The sequence below is a fragment of the Lissotriton helveticus genome, chromosome 8 (assembly GCF_964261635.1).
Source record: "Lissotriton helveticus chromosome 8, aLisHel1.1, whole genome shotgun sequence".
Taxonomy (NCBI): domain Eukaryota; kingdom Metazoa; phylum Chordata; class Amphibia; order Caudata; family Salamandridae; genus Lissotriton; species Lissotriton helveticus.
Window position 1 is genome coordinate 1,583,946,293 of NC_136069.1, and position 13,955 is coordinate 1,583,960,247.

The window sequence follows — 13,955 nt, forward strand, 5'->3', positions numbered from 1 at the left end:
AAAGGCAGCGTAACAATATTTTTTGTATGGAAGATACCACTAGGCGTTGAGATGCCAAGATTCGGATGGCACCGAGGTGATGTCTAGCAAGTTGCTGTACTGGTGTGGTCATCCTACAATGCTGAAACTCGGCGTGGGTCGCCCCATTAGCCTGTGAGATGGCGTCAGTAGCGGACCGATGTGCGAATAGGCCGAAGGCAGCACAACGCGCCAAGATCCGGATGTCACCGTGGTGGTTTCATAGTTGAGAGGCACTTCATCTGCAGTGGGGCGCCGAGATCCGGATGGCACCGAGGTGATGTCTAGCAAGTTGCTGTACTGGTGTGGTCATTCTACAATGCTGAAAGTCGGCGTGGGGCGCCCCATTAGCCTGTGAGATGGCGTCAGTAGCGGACTGATGTGCGAATGGGGCCAAAGGCAGCGCAACAATATTTTCTGAAGAGAAGACACCAAAAGGTGCTGACATTCCAAGATCCGGATGGCACCGAGGTGGTGTCTAGCAAGCTATGCAGTTGAGTTGTGTGCGCACTTGCGGCGAATAGGTCGAAGGCAGCATAACAATGTTTTTTGAATAGAAGACACCACAAGGCGTTGAGATTCGGTTACCACCGAGGTGATGTCTAGCAAGTTGCCGCACTGGTGTGGCCATCCTACAATACTGCTCCGAATAACGGCGTGGGGTGCCCGAAGGGGGGGGGAGCCGGCGTGAATGGGCCTTCCTAGGTGGAGGCTCGTCTGCTGTAGTGGGGCGCCCCTTTACCGTTTCAGTTGCCATTCAGCTGAGTTTCGGCTGCTCTTGATGCTACAGCGACAGGCGGCTGCAAGAGGACTCTCAAAATGGCGGCCTGTTCTTTGGATTTGGGCCTGGTCCACTAAAATGGCCCTGGGACACCTTAGAACTCGGACGCTCGATTTTTTTTTCCTTTCCTGTACATGCAAAAAAAGGTAAATGCCGGTACGTTACACGCTTCATCTGCCACGATGAACTCTCCAGAGGAACCGAAAAAAAATATAGTTGTGGTAACTATACCATGCATCGTCATATGGAGAGGTGGCACCAATTAATTATAGTGCTGCATAAAAGAGAGATTTGGAGGAGAACCCCTGACCTGCTAGTACATTCATCAAAGAAGTGGCACTGAGAGCTTCAGAGGCAAGGGAAACGGTCCCAAATATTTAGAAGAACTTTGGAAAGATTAAAATGACATGTTTAGATTGTGGCAAATTAATTTCATGTGGACAGATGAGTGTTACTCTAATAAATACAGCATATGAACATCATCATAGTCGATGGTTGGTAGAGACATTTTGACTATATCCTGGACCTGCCCGTCCTCGCCCAAAATGGCGCCGGAATAAATGGGACTCGTAACTCCTTGTTGTGTACTGGTTGCAGAACCTTGAAATCACGAGATACGTATGCAGTTTTGAAGCACATGGCGGGCGGGGACGAGAATTGATTGAATATTTCGACATCCCTATTGATATTAAGTTCTGAAGTGTTATTGATTACTGTACTGTTGAAAGTTCGAATTAACGTCACCCATGGTACTTGCCCGCAAATGTATATCTAGATAATTTTATTGTAACTGGCCCTGTCGTATTTTAATTATAAAATGTACGTCCACCGATTCCGTAACTGTTAGACACCTTAGTTCTTGCAACCTAATGGCCCGCCCGTTACGTTCCTCTACAGTGTAAATGTCTATTCATCATATACGATTACAGTTTGCTCTGTGGCAGGCCCACGTGGTTATAGGCTCGTATTTGTATAATGAAATTTTCACAATAAAGGTTTTTAAAAGAAAACATGGTAGTAGTATATACATTGGTAAAGTTTTTAATAATAGTGACTGTTTTAGAATCATTAAAAGGCAAGTGAAATAAAGCAGACCAATTACATGAAGGGTAAAAGGTATAATACGAAGGAACGCAGTAAAGATAAATGGTCAAGGGCTGTTGTGTTTTCTATTCCTGCAACATAAAGTGATCGATAAGAATCTCATATTGAGGCGTATCGGCGACTAAGACAGCAGGTCGACCCTCTTTTGCTCAACGGCTCCGTCATGGGACGAAGAAACGCTCTTTTTCTCGAAAAAAGAATATATTTTACTTGCAGGACAGTTGTAAAATTTCCGGGAAAGTACATTAGCCTGGAACATTATAACATATATTTAAGAAAAAATAATGTTCGGAAGTAATGAAAAGCGTAATTTTTAGGTCATATGACCAAGCCTTTCATCATTACAATAAGAAAAGTAAAATGAACCAATGAAAAGTTTTATTAACAAGTCACATGACTTGTTATGCTTACGTTATGCGCTGCGCGCCCCGGATGACTTCCGGATGCGCTAACGCGGCGCGTCATATGACGCATTACGCGACAACGCAGGTACAGAATATAGTCAAAATGTCTCCACCAACCAGCGGTCGGAACACAACCCCTTTCAGCAGGCTAAATAGTTCTGTTAAATGACAACAGAAGGGACAGGCAACAAGAACCATCAGTCAAAGAGGGGAGGGCTAGTTCTTCTCTACCGGGTTACATTGGGGCGCTACCGGAACTGATCGAATTGGTAGTCTACAGTGTTTCTGGATGTTTCAGACTGAAGCTGGGGTTAGCATGAGAGCAGCACCATTTCGTAGCTCCGCCGTGGTCATTCCGCAACCAATCATGGCAGCCGTTCTTTATCGTTATTTTGGGCGGGGTGGGTGGCGGAGCCGAGCTGTTTTGCAGCCATCATTGTGTGGAGTTCAGTTCATCTCACTAGTTTTGTATTTGTCATGAGGGGTTGTTCCTAATGTTTCTATTTTAGCGAGGTCAAAAAGAGATCCCATTAGTGGCCTACTGATTTTGCTCGATTCCTTTTCTTTTTTTTTACACGATTTTTCGTTATCTGCAAAGACTAAACAGAGTATTGCGACTCTGTGTTTGTTTGTAAATAGAGAATGAACCAAAGAGAACTAATTCTAAAACAGTAAATACTTGGATAACAATCAATCAAATGGAGAGAGAAGCAGGCACGACGGATTACAACGGGGGCAAAGGCCTGCGTTAACTACCTTTCACTATCTGCAAAGAGAGAGTACTCCTAATAGAAATGAGGGGGGGGGCACCATTCAATGCAGATCAGTGTGCATAAACACGAAAATGTTTTCACTTACCACGTACTTGACATTCGACAGCTTATGATATTTGCTATTAAAAAACCATTGAAATTCACTGAAAAAACCATAGGTTATAGACCATATATAGTTAGGAATTAGCATTTACAAAACCTTGAAAATTCACTGAAAAAACCATAGGTTATAGACCATATATAGTTAGGAATTAGCATTTAAAAAACCTTATTTTACTCACACAAAACCATTGAAATTCCATATATAGTTAGTTGCACTAACTATATATCGCGCACCCGCAATCCACTGCTGATCATGTCACATATTACATCATTCATGACATGGTCAGTGACATCACTGATGACATCACTGATGACATCTCAAATGACATCACTGATGACATCACTGATGACATCTCATTTGACATCATTCTTGTGCTAATACGATAAACCTCTTCAGACTCTAATATAACCTTAGATACACTCAGTGTATACAGACACTCACACACTGCCACTCATCCATGGAGTTACTCACACACCCAGTCAGTCATGCAAAGAAACAATCTCACCTCCATTTCTTCAACTATACAGTTAAACACACCTTACTTATTGAAACATATACTAACACATATTTACTCTCTTATACAATCCCTGATACAAGTTCACAATGATCGATACAACCACTCACTCATTCAGTGGCTCTCATGCACAGTTATTTATATATGCCAACTCTCACATGTACTGTGTTTTACATATGTACTTACTATGACATGTAGCATTGAGATATCCATTCACTCATCAATACACTCATGCACACAGTCAACTGCCCATGTAGCTGTTTCCACATGCACTCTTGAACTCATACACCTAGTGAATAAACTGCTCACACATCTATGCATAGAGTCACACACCTTCCAGCCACCCCCACACAAACTCAATCTCCCATAGAAATACTTGGGCAACCAATTAATAACACATATAGCCTCTCGTATAGCTAATGATCAACACATGCAGCAGTTTACAGAACAACAGACATAATGATGCACAAATTCAGACAGTTTAGTCACTAACCCATGCATTCAGTGAGACACATTTAATCACTCACTCATACAGTCAGTCACGCACCTACTAAATCCTTCATCCAGACACTTATACATCCACTCATTCTTCAATATGTAAGACATATTTTAACTTTACAGAAACATACAGTCACTGGATGTTGTCATCAGTGATGTCATCAGTGATGTCATTTGAGATGTCATCAGTGATGTCATCAGTGATGTCACTGACCATGTCATGAATGATGTAATATGTGACATGATCAGCAGTGGATTGCGGGTGCGCGATATATAGTTAGTGCAACTAACTATATATGGAATTTCAATGGTTTTGTGTGAGTAAAATAAGGTTTTTTAAATGCTAATTCCTAACTATATATGGTCTATAACCTAGGGTTTTTTCAGTGAATTTTCAAGGTTTTGTAAATGCTAATTCCTAACTATATATGGTCTATAACCTATGGTTTTTTCAGTGAATATATATATATATATATATATATATTCACTGAAAAAACCATAGGTTATAGACCATATATAGTTAGGAATTAGCATTTAAAAAACCTTATTTTACTCACACAAAACCATTGAAATTCCATATATAGTTAGTTGTACTAACTATATATCGCGCACCCGCAATCCACTGCTGATCATGTCAAATATTACATAATTCATGACATGGTCAGTGACATCACTGATGACATCACTGATGACATCTCAAATGACATCACTGATGACATCACTGATGACATCTCAAATGACATCACTGATGACATCACTGATGACATCTCAAATGACATCACTGATGACATCACTGATGACATCTCATTTGACATTACTGATCACATCACTGATGACATCATTCATGTGATAATACGATGAACCTCTTCAGACTCTAATATAACCTTAGATACACTCAGTGTAAACAGACACTCATAGACTGTCACTCATCCATGGAGTTACTCAGACACTTAGTCAGTCATGCAAAGAATCAATCACACCTCCATTTCCTCAACTATACAGTTATACACACCTTACTTATTCAAACATATACTAAAACATATTTACTCACTTATACAATCCTGGATACAAGTTCACAATGATCCATACAGCCACTCACACATTCACTGGCTCTTATGCACAGTTATTTATATATGTCAACTCTCACATGTACTGTATTTTACATATGTACTTACTTTGACATGTAGCACTGAGATATCCATTCACTCACCAATACACTCATGCACACAGTCAACTGCCCATACAGCTGTTTCCACATGCACTTTTGAACCCATACATCTAGTCAATCAACTGCTCACACATCTATGCAGAGAGTCATACACCTCCCAGCCACCCACACACACACTCAGTCTCCCATACAAATGCTTGGGCAACCAATCAATAACCCATATAGTTAATCATATAGCTACTGATCAACACATGCAGCAGTTTACAGAACAACAGACATAATGATGCACAAATTAAGACAGTTTAGTCACTAACCCATGCACTCAGTGAGACACATTTAATCAGTCACTCATACAGTCAGTCATGTCCCTACTAAATCCTTCATCAAGACACTTATACATCCACTCATTCTTCAATATTTAAGACATATTTTAACTTTACAGAATTATACAGTCACTGGATGTAGTCATCAGTGATGTCATCAGTGATGTAATTTGAGATGTCATCAGTGATGTCATTTGAGATGTCATCAGTGATGTCATCAGTGATGTCATTTGAGATGTCATTAGTGATGTCATCAGTGATGTCACTGACCATGTCATGAATGATGTAATATTTGACATGATCAGCAGTGGATTGCGGGTGCGCGATATATAGTTAGTACAACTAACTATATATGGAATTTCAATGGTTTTGTGTGAGTAAAATAAGGTTTTTTAAATGCTAATTCCTAACTATATATGGTCTATAACCTATGGTTTTTTCAGTGAATTTTCAAGGTTTTGTAAATGCTAATTCCTAACTATATATGGTCTATAACCTATGGTTTTTTCAGTGAATTTCATTGGTTTTTTAAAAGCTAATATCTGTAGCTGTAAAATGTATTCTTCTTTAAATCCAAACATATATTTTATATGTTTATTAATTAAAAAAAAATTGTAATACTTTTTTTTTGTTCGCTCCCGGTTCGCGAACCGGGAAGCTTCCCGTTAGCTCATCTTGATGCCGCGACCCAGTCCGCGAACCGGTAAACGTTCCGTTAGCGCAACTGCCGCGTTAGAAAACAACATCGTGACGCGTCGCGTCCGCATGACGTTTCGCGTTGTCGCGTGATACGTCATATGACGTGCTACGTTAGCGTACCCGGAAGCGAACCGGTACGCGAAGCGAGGCGCGAAGCGCAGCTTCCCGGAAGCGAACCGGGACGCGGCGCAAAGCGCGTAACGTAAACACAGCAGGTCATGTGACTTGGTAATAACACTTTTCATTGGTTCATTTCACTTTTGGTTTCCTAATGATGTAAGACTAGGTCATGTGATCTAAAATTAACACTTTTCATTGGTTGAGAACTATTGTTTTTCCCAAATGATGAAAACCCCTCCTTCTTTCCTCACTCTGACTTTCATCTTTGTGAGAGAAAGACCCTTTGTTACCAGTGAGCAATGGCTTCTTTAGTAGCTTCAGCTGGTGCTTCCCCACCACCTCCACCACATCCAAGGAAGAGAGGACCACCTGCTGAAGTTATAATTCAGCAAGAAGAGGAAGAAGAGGAAGAGGAGGAAGAGCAGGAAGAGAGGCAGTTTTTGCCTGAGGAGCCCAGGAGGTCTCACCTGAAAGAAAATTTTATTTGGCAATTTTTTTAAATTCCCAAAGGCCAGAAAAAAGTAAATGCAAGGTACGTAACTTGCCTTATATGTCAAGATAGACTGTCCAGAGGGACCGAGAAGAAATACAGTTACGGAAACTACACAATGCATCGCCATATGAGTAGGTGGCATCCTAACAACTACAGTGCTGCACAGTTACGTAACGAACAAGATAATCCCCCTATTATGGCCAGAAGATCTGTTGTACCGGAAGTGACGGGACCAGAGGGGAGGGAGATGGTGCCAAATATACAAATGAGATTCGGGGAAGTAAAACAAGTCTGCGTACTTTGCAATGGGTTCATTTGCTACAGAGAAAGTAGCATCACTCTGATCAACAGAGCTATCGAGAATCATGTTTGTCCGAAACGCCCCAGACAATAAATTCTTTTTTTTTGTTGCTCCTGTTGAGCCCTTTACAATGAATCGTTTTCGTTTCCCCCCCAAAAAAAACCAAAAGAAATATAAAACCGTTCAGAAAAATTCAAAAAAAGTAAAAAAATGTTCAGAAAAATAATAAAAAAAATATAAAACAACAAAAACAATTAAAAAAAAGTTCGTTTCAGAACTACCTCCCCGTTATAAAAAAATTGGTAGAATATTTGGAACTCTGCCAACCTCTATTTCTTTTGGTTCGCTTCCCCGTTCGCTCTCCGGTAGGCGAACCGGGAGCGAACCAAAAATTCTTTTTTTTTTAAAAAGAACAGTAAGTATAAGGGAAGGAAACAGACAGTTATGTTAAAAGAAAGACAGCTATAGGGGAGTAAACTAGAGATACTGTTACCCGCAATCCACTGCTGATGATGTCACATATTACATCATTCATGACATGGTCAGTGACATCATCAGCAGAGGATTGCGGGTAACAGTATCCCTAGTTTACTCCCTATAGCTGTCTTTCTTTTAACATAACTGTCTGTTTCCTTCCCTTATACTTACTGTTCTTTTTAAAAAAAAAATTTTTAGATCAGTCAGAAACAGTGACAGTAATAGAGACAGAGTGAGTGACCAAGAGTGAAGAAGTATGAGAAGAGAGGGACTAAGAAAAATAGTGGAAGGAGTAGAGTAATTAAGTAATAGAGAAAGGAATGAGGGAAGTAGCAAAGGCAGGAAAGTGATGCTTAAAGAAATGAAGCAATGGAACTAATAGAAGTTAAATGTGATAGAAATATAACGAAAAGAGTACAAAACATTTACCTTATAATTGTCGTTAAGTTAGTCATTTGTTATTTTTATACTTTCAATCTGTGAAAGAGAGAACAAACATTTGAAAAATATTAAAACATGTTTTTAATAAATTAAAAAAGACAAGGGAAAAGATAGAAGGACAAACAGTTTTTCAACAACTTTGACACTTACAGAAGCCTCTGCTTCTCCCTGCCTCTACACAGTCCTAAAAATATACATTTTAAACTAACAGTATCTTGATGCAGATGAAGTGAGTCCTATCTTGCAACATGGTGCATCTTTTGCATGACTGCTGCATCGGTTTCATGTCGCATTGTTTTTTTACAGCATGACACATCTGCCTAGATGCATCATTTTATAATTTTGTCGCCTCATAGCAAATCTTTTCAACCGCCACTGCGTCACAAAAGTGACGCACAGTGGCGCAAAAGAGGCATACACCTATCATAAATCTGTCCCTAACATGTTAAATGATTGATTCAGGATGACAATAAGGTGTGGCCTATCCAGAGGTTTGTTTAAGGTGAGGCCTACTCAGGGTTGCAGATCAAATTTACACTTGTTGAAGAATACAGAGGAGATAATACATGTGAAGGCCTACTAATGAAGTAAGTCATGTCCACTTCACTCTTGAACAAAGGCCAGACCTCTTCTGTGTCCGTGGACAGACCTAAACTTCATCTGCACAATGTCATTCGTAAACTTAGGAAACACAGGTGATGTAATTGAAAAATGTGGAGTTTATTTTCCTCATTTCACAATCACATCACCTGTGTTGCCTTTGCTTAGGTATCTCATAGTGCAGATGGAGTCTAGCATATCAAACAGTACACAGAAGTTGAGCATTGTATACAACAATTTTGACACTTAGAAAAGCTTCAGCTTCTGCATGCCCCCTACACAGTGCTAATTATATACATTTCAAACTGATGGTATCTTGCTGGAGATGAACTGAAACCTATCTTGCAACATGGTGCATCTTTTACACAAAAGTGACCCACAGCGGAGCAAAAGAGGCACACGGCCATCATAAATCTGACCCTAACATTTTAAATCATTGTTTCAAGATGCCGATAAGCTGTAACCTATTCACAGATTTGTTTCAGGTAAGTCCTACTCAGAGTTGCAGATGAAATTTAGGTTTGTTGAAGAATACAGAGGAGAAAATACATGTGCAGGCCTACCAACCAAGTGTGTCATGTCCACTGCACTCTTGAACAAATGTCGGACCTCCTCTGTCTCCAGGAACAGGCCTAAACCTCATCTACACAATGTGATGTGTAATGTTAGGAAAGACAGGTAATATAATTGAAAAACGTGCAATTTTTTTTGCTCATTCCACAATCATATCACCTGTGTTTCCTTTGCTTCGGTATCTCATTGTGGAAATGTAGTCTATCATATGAAAGACTACGTAGAATATGAGCACTGTATGCAACAACTTTGACACTTACAGAAGCCTCACCTTCTCCATGCCTCCTACACAGTTCTACATGTACATCATAAATGCAAACAGTACAGAATTAATTATACATGTTAAATGGTTTATTTTTGCTGTTCTCAGAATGTATCAAATTTCACTAAAAACAGTGACTTGAAGGTATTCATCATATAACAGCGGGGAAAAAAAAACACAATCAAAATGATTGTGTTTAAAAAACCCATACAACATAACAAATCAGAATTCAGAACTCCTTAAAGTTAACTTACTTTCCATGACGTCGAAGGATGTCCTATGAATAGCTTACACTCTGTTGTGCTGTTATTACTTTCAGCCCGCCACTTTCTGAAAGAAAACCTCCATCGTTTTGAAAAACATGTTACATACAATAAATGACTTCTCGCTCTCTACCACACGTTTCCACAAGGCCAAATCGCGTCAGAGCCATTTATAACTCTTGGAATTCTTGTAAGCCAATCCCGTCATGTTGTATTTCCGCAACTTTCAGAATTAAAATGTTGAAGATTATTTTCATAATCCTGGATTACTAATATCTTACCTTTCTTGCTCACTCATGTTCTACATTTCCTATGACACTGATACTGCTTACTATGAAGCAGACTTACACTATCTCTATGACTACTACAATTATTTAATTCTCTACATCACTTTTAATCACAAAGCAATATAAAACAGTAGACAGCATTGCAGACTTACATTCCCTCTACTCCATGTTTTGATTGGCTGCTTGAATTTGCTTATAAAAAGAAACAGTTTTTCTGAATTCATTCAAAGTGCAGTTATTTCTCCATGACGTCCAGTGTTATGGTAAGAAGTTATGTCTCTGTACTACACTTATCCTCAAGGCCAAATCGTGTAGGAGCCATTAGAACTTCTTGAAATTCCTCAGAGCACATCCCGAGATTCTTTCCCTAAAATTTTGGTTTTAAAAACACCAGGTAAGAGTTTTTAAGGTCATACGGCAATTTTTTTTTGAAAATTAAAACAGAATCATTGCAGAATGACCAGCCATTTCTAGACTTTAAATAAGCTGTGTAATGTCCTGATGTTATTGAAGGACCGTCATGATATATAATTGCTGCAGTTACAAAAGTCCTTCCTGATATTGACAACTGTGAAGCCACAAAATTTTTAATTAAAGTTGTCAATTTTGTTCCATCAGGCCTACATCGTTGGAACATTAAAATAACATACTGGCCATATGTTCGTATAAATAATGTGGACATCATTTCAGATTTACATTGGCTACACTCCATGTTGTGATCAGCTGCTTTTACTAGTTTATTAAAAGAGACTGATTTACTGTCTGGCAAAGTTAAATATCTAAATCTTTCTGAGTCTACACTAGTAGTACTTGATACCCTACAGTTCTCACAGTCATGCTGCCATTGATAAGAAAGCCCAAACAGGTGATCTACATCTACACCTTCAGCATGCAATACATCAAGCATATACATTAAAAACTCCTGACAATCTTGCTGAATATTTTGAGAGAATTGTGTTTGGCCTGAACATCTGTCTAACAGATTTCGAATTTCAGACACACTTTCTATTTTTGTTCTATCAGTGCTACATTTCTCTAACACAGAATTTAACAAACTGCAAAATCTTTGATCAGAATTGACCACAATCTCTTCTTTTACATTTTCTAGAGAAAACAAAACATTAACCACTACATTAGCATAGCAGTTGACACCAGAAGTGTTTTCAAATTGAAAACCAACAACATCTTCAACAGAATCCTTTTTGTTTCTGCTTATAATTTCAGGTTCATCGACTTTTCGTCTTTTTGCTACAACCTCCCCAGTATGGGTCACATTTCTTTGTTTCCGGCCTACCACACGTTTCTCAAACAAAGGATATTGAGGCAAATGTGGCGCATACTCTCTTCTTAACCTATTGTATTCCTTAATACAATCTAGATCCGCACAAATGTTTGTGACATCACACTCAATCAAGTACAATCCCGATAAAGTTCTAACTCTTGACAATGCCACATATGCCATACCCTCCTTGAACACAGAACTGCCAATATTCACCAATGCACTGTCTACACTTAAACCTTGCGATTTATGGATTGTCACCGCATATGCCAAGCAAACAGGAAACTGCTTACGGCGAACATATAAGTCTTTTACAAGCAAAAATCTAGCAGAACAACGACCAATTAGCTGTACTTCCTCAATGCCATCAAATTTAATTTTTAAAAATTCAATTCCATCTCTATTTCTGTATTTCACAAAATCAACAACATTACCCATTGATCCATTTACCAGACCTCTTTCAACATGTAAATTCCTTCTTAAAATTATACGGCAGTTTAAGCACACATTCAGACTCTTTTCAAAACCTGCAGTTTTAGATATAGTCTTCTCTAATGAATCCAATTTTGATTTCAAATTCTCAGACAAAATAATTGTTGATCCCATATGCTCTACTCTGTCAATAGCTTCCAGTTTCACAATCTCTTGCTTTTCCAAATGCAACATTTTGTTGTTGAATTTGGCACATTCTGCAAGAGTTGGCATCAAACATATTCCAGATTTCTTCTCAGTAATTTTCTGAAAAATATTCTCAGGCACAACATCTTGTTCTGGATATAAATTTGACAGTAATCGTGCATGTAAAGCTTCTTTCCCATGCTGGTCACTTTTCCAATTCTAACATCTTGTAGAATAGTCTTGTAAACTTCATCCTTCGCCTGACGCATATTTTCATGCAGTTCAGCATAATTGAAGTTTAACCATATATTGACGTTGCCAATGCTCCCTAGGCACTTCCTGGTATCTTCATGCGTGAGCATTTTGAACACAGGTTGCCCTTTCACTGGTGTCAGCTGCAGAAGATCTCCGAAAACAATGATGTGTTTGCCACCAAATAACACATCATACTCTGTTTTGAGAACTTCTTGCATTCTCAAATGCACAAAGGCAAGCATGACATTGGAAACCATGCTTACTTCGCCAATGATAAGAAGTTTCATTTTCCTCAAGATTCTTGAAACTTCACAACAAGCATCTCCAGATAGCTTGTGATATTGTAATTTGTTGTCATGCTCCACTGGCAGCATCAGTAAACGATGTAAAGTAATCCCTTTAATGTTATGTGCTGCCAGTCCAGTTGGAGCGGTGACAACACAAGACAGCGATGACTCTGTCCTTTCCTGCAAATAACATGAAATTGCTTTAATAAGGAAACTTTTTCCAGTTCCCGCTTCTCCACTCACGTACAGTCGGACAGGCTTCAACGACGTACATGAGCACTCTTTCTTGTCATGACTTAATCCATGATCAATTTGCATGGTAACTTCGTCATATATTTTCCTCTGCTCAACGTTGAGTTGTCTTTCCAACTCTTCTAAGTTAACCGCATCCTCCTGAGCATGTGCCATGGCTCTTTCCACTTCATTCATAGCAGTGGCAGCTTCATTTTCGATAACAGGTCCTCCTAGTGGATCCTGACTCAATGAAGCAGAACTCTGACTGTCCTGAGAACTGTCTCTGGCAATCTCGGCTGCAATCGTTGCTTCCTGCTCAATTTCCGCATTCAACATTTCTACATATTTGGGAAAAGCAGGAAATTCTATGGTCTCCTTGGCAGCATTGAAAGAGTCTTCGTAACAGAGGAAATCTCCAAGCAGTTCCTCTTCTGCACGCCAAGGCTTGAAAAGTTGCAAAAGTGCTAAATAGAAAAACTCCTTTTTTTCAGGAGATTCGCCACTCAATTTTCGATGGTTTACCAAGTGGCATTTTCTTTGCTTGACCAGACATCCCTCACTTCCTATTACAGCATACACTCCTTTCTCAGTATCTTCTTTGATGTTCCTCTTGAATATGTCATTTTGAAGAACCTCATACAGACTAACATTCTCGAGGTGACTGCTTCGATTTGGATAATATGTATCCAACATGTTGGTCTTCAAAATGTCGGTACTGTTTGGCTCCTTTTCCGCCAAATACTCAATTTCCCGCACAGGTTTCAGAACTCGATTATGCGTTGCAGCAAGACCAAGACTCGCCCAAACGATACTCCTGGACTTGGCATAGAGACTTGCTGAAGACAACCGGTCAGAGCATTCGTAAGCTCCGATTTCTCGATGCGACAACATCTTCAGACTGAAACTGTACAACTTCTTGCTGAGGCTCTTTTCATGGGAAATGTCCTCCCACATATACTTCAATTCTGTCTTCTCTTTTTTGGTGATGTAAGATGTCACATACCGAGCCACAGCCATACAGTTATCAGCCACAAACTGTATATCCATGTTAGCATTCCACATGGACAAAATCACCGGGTT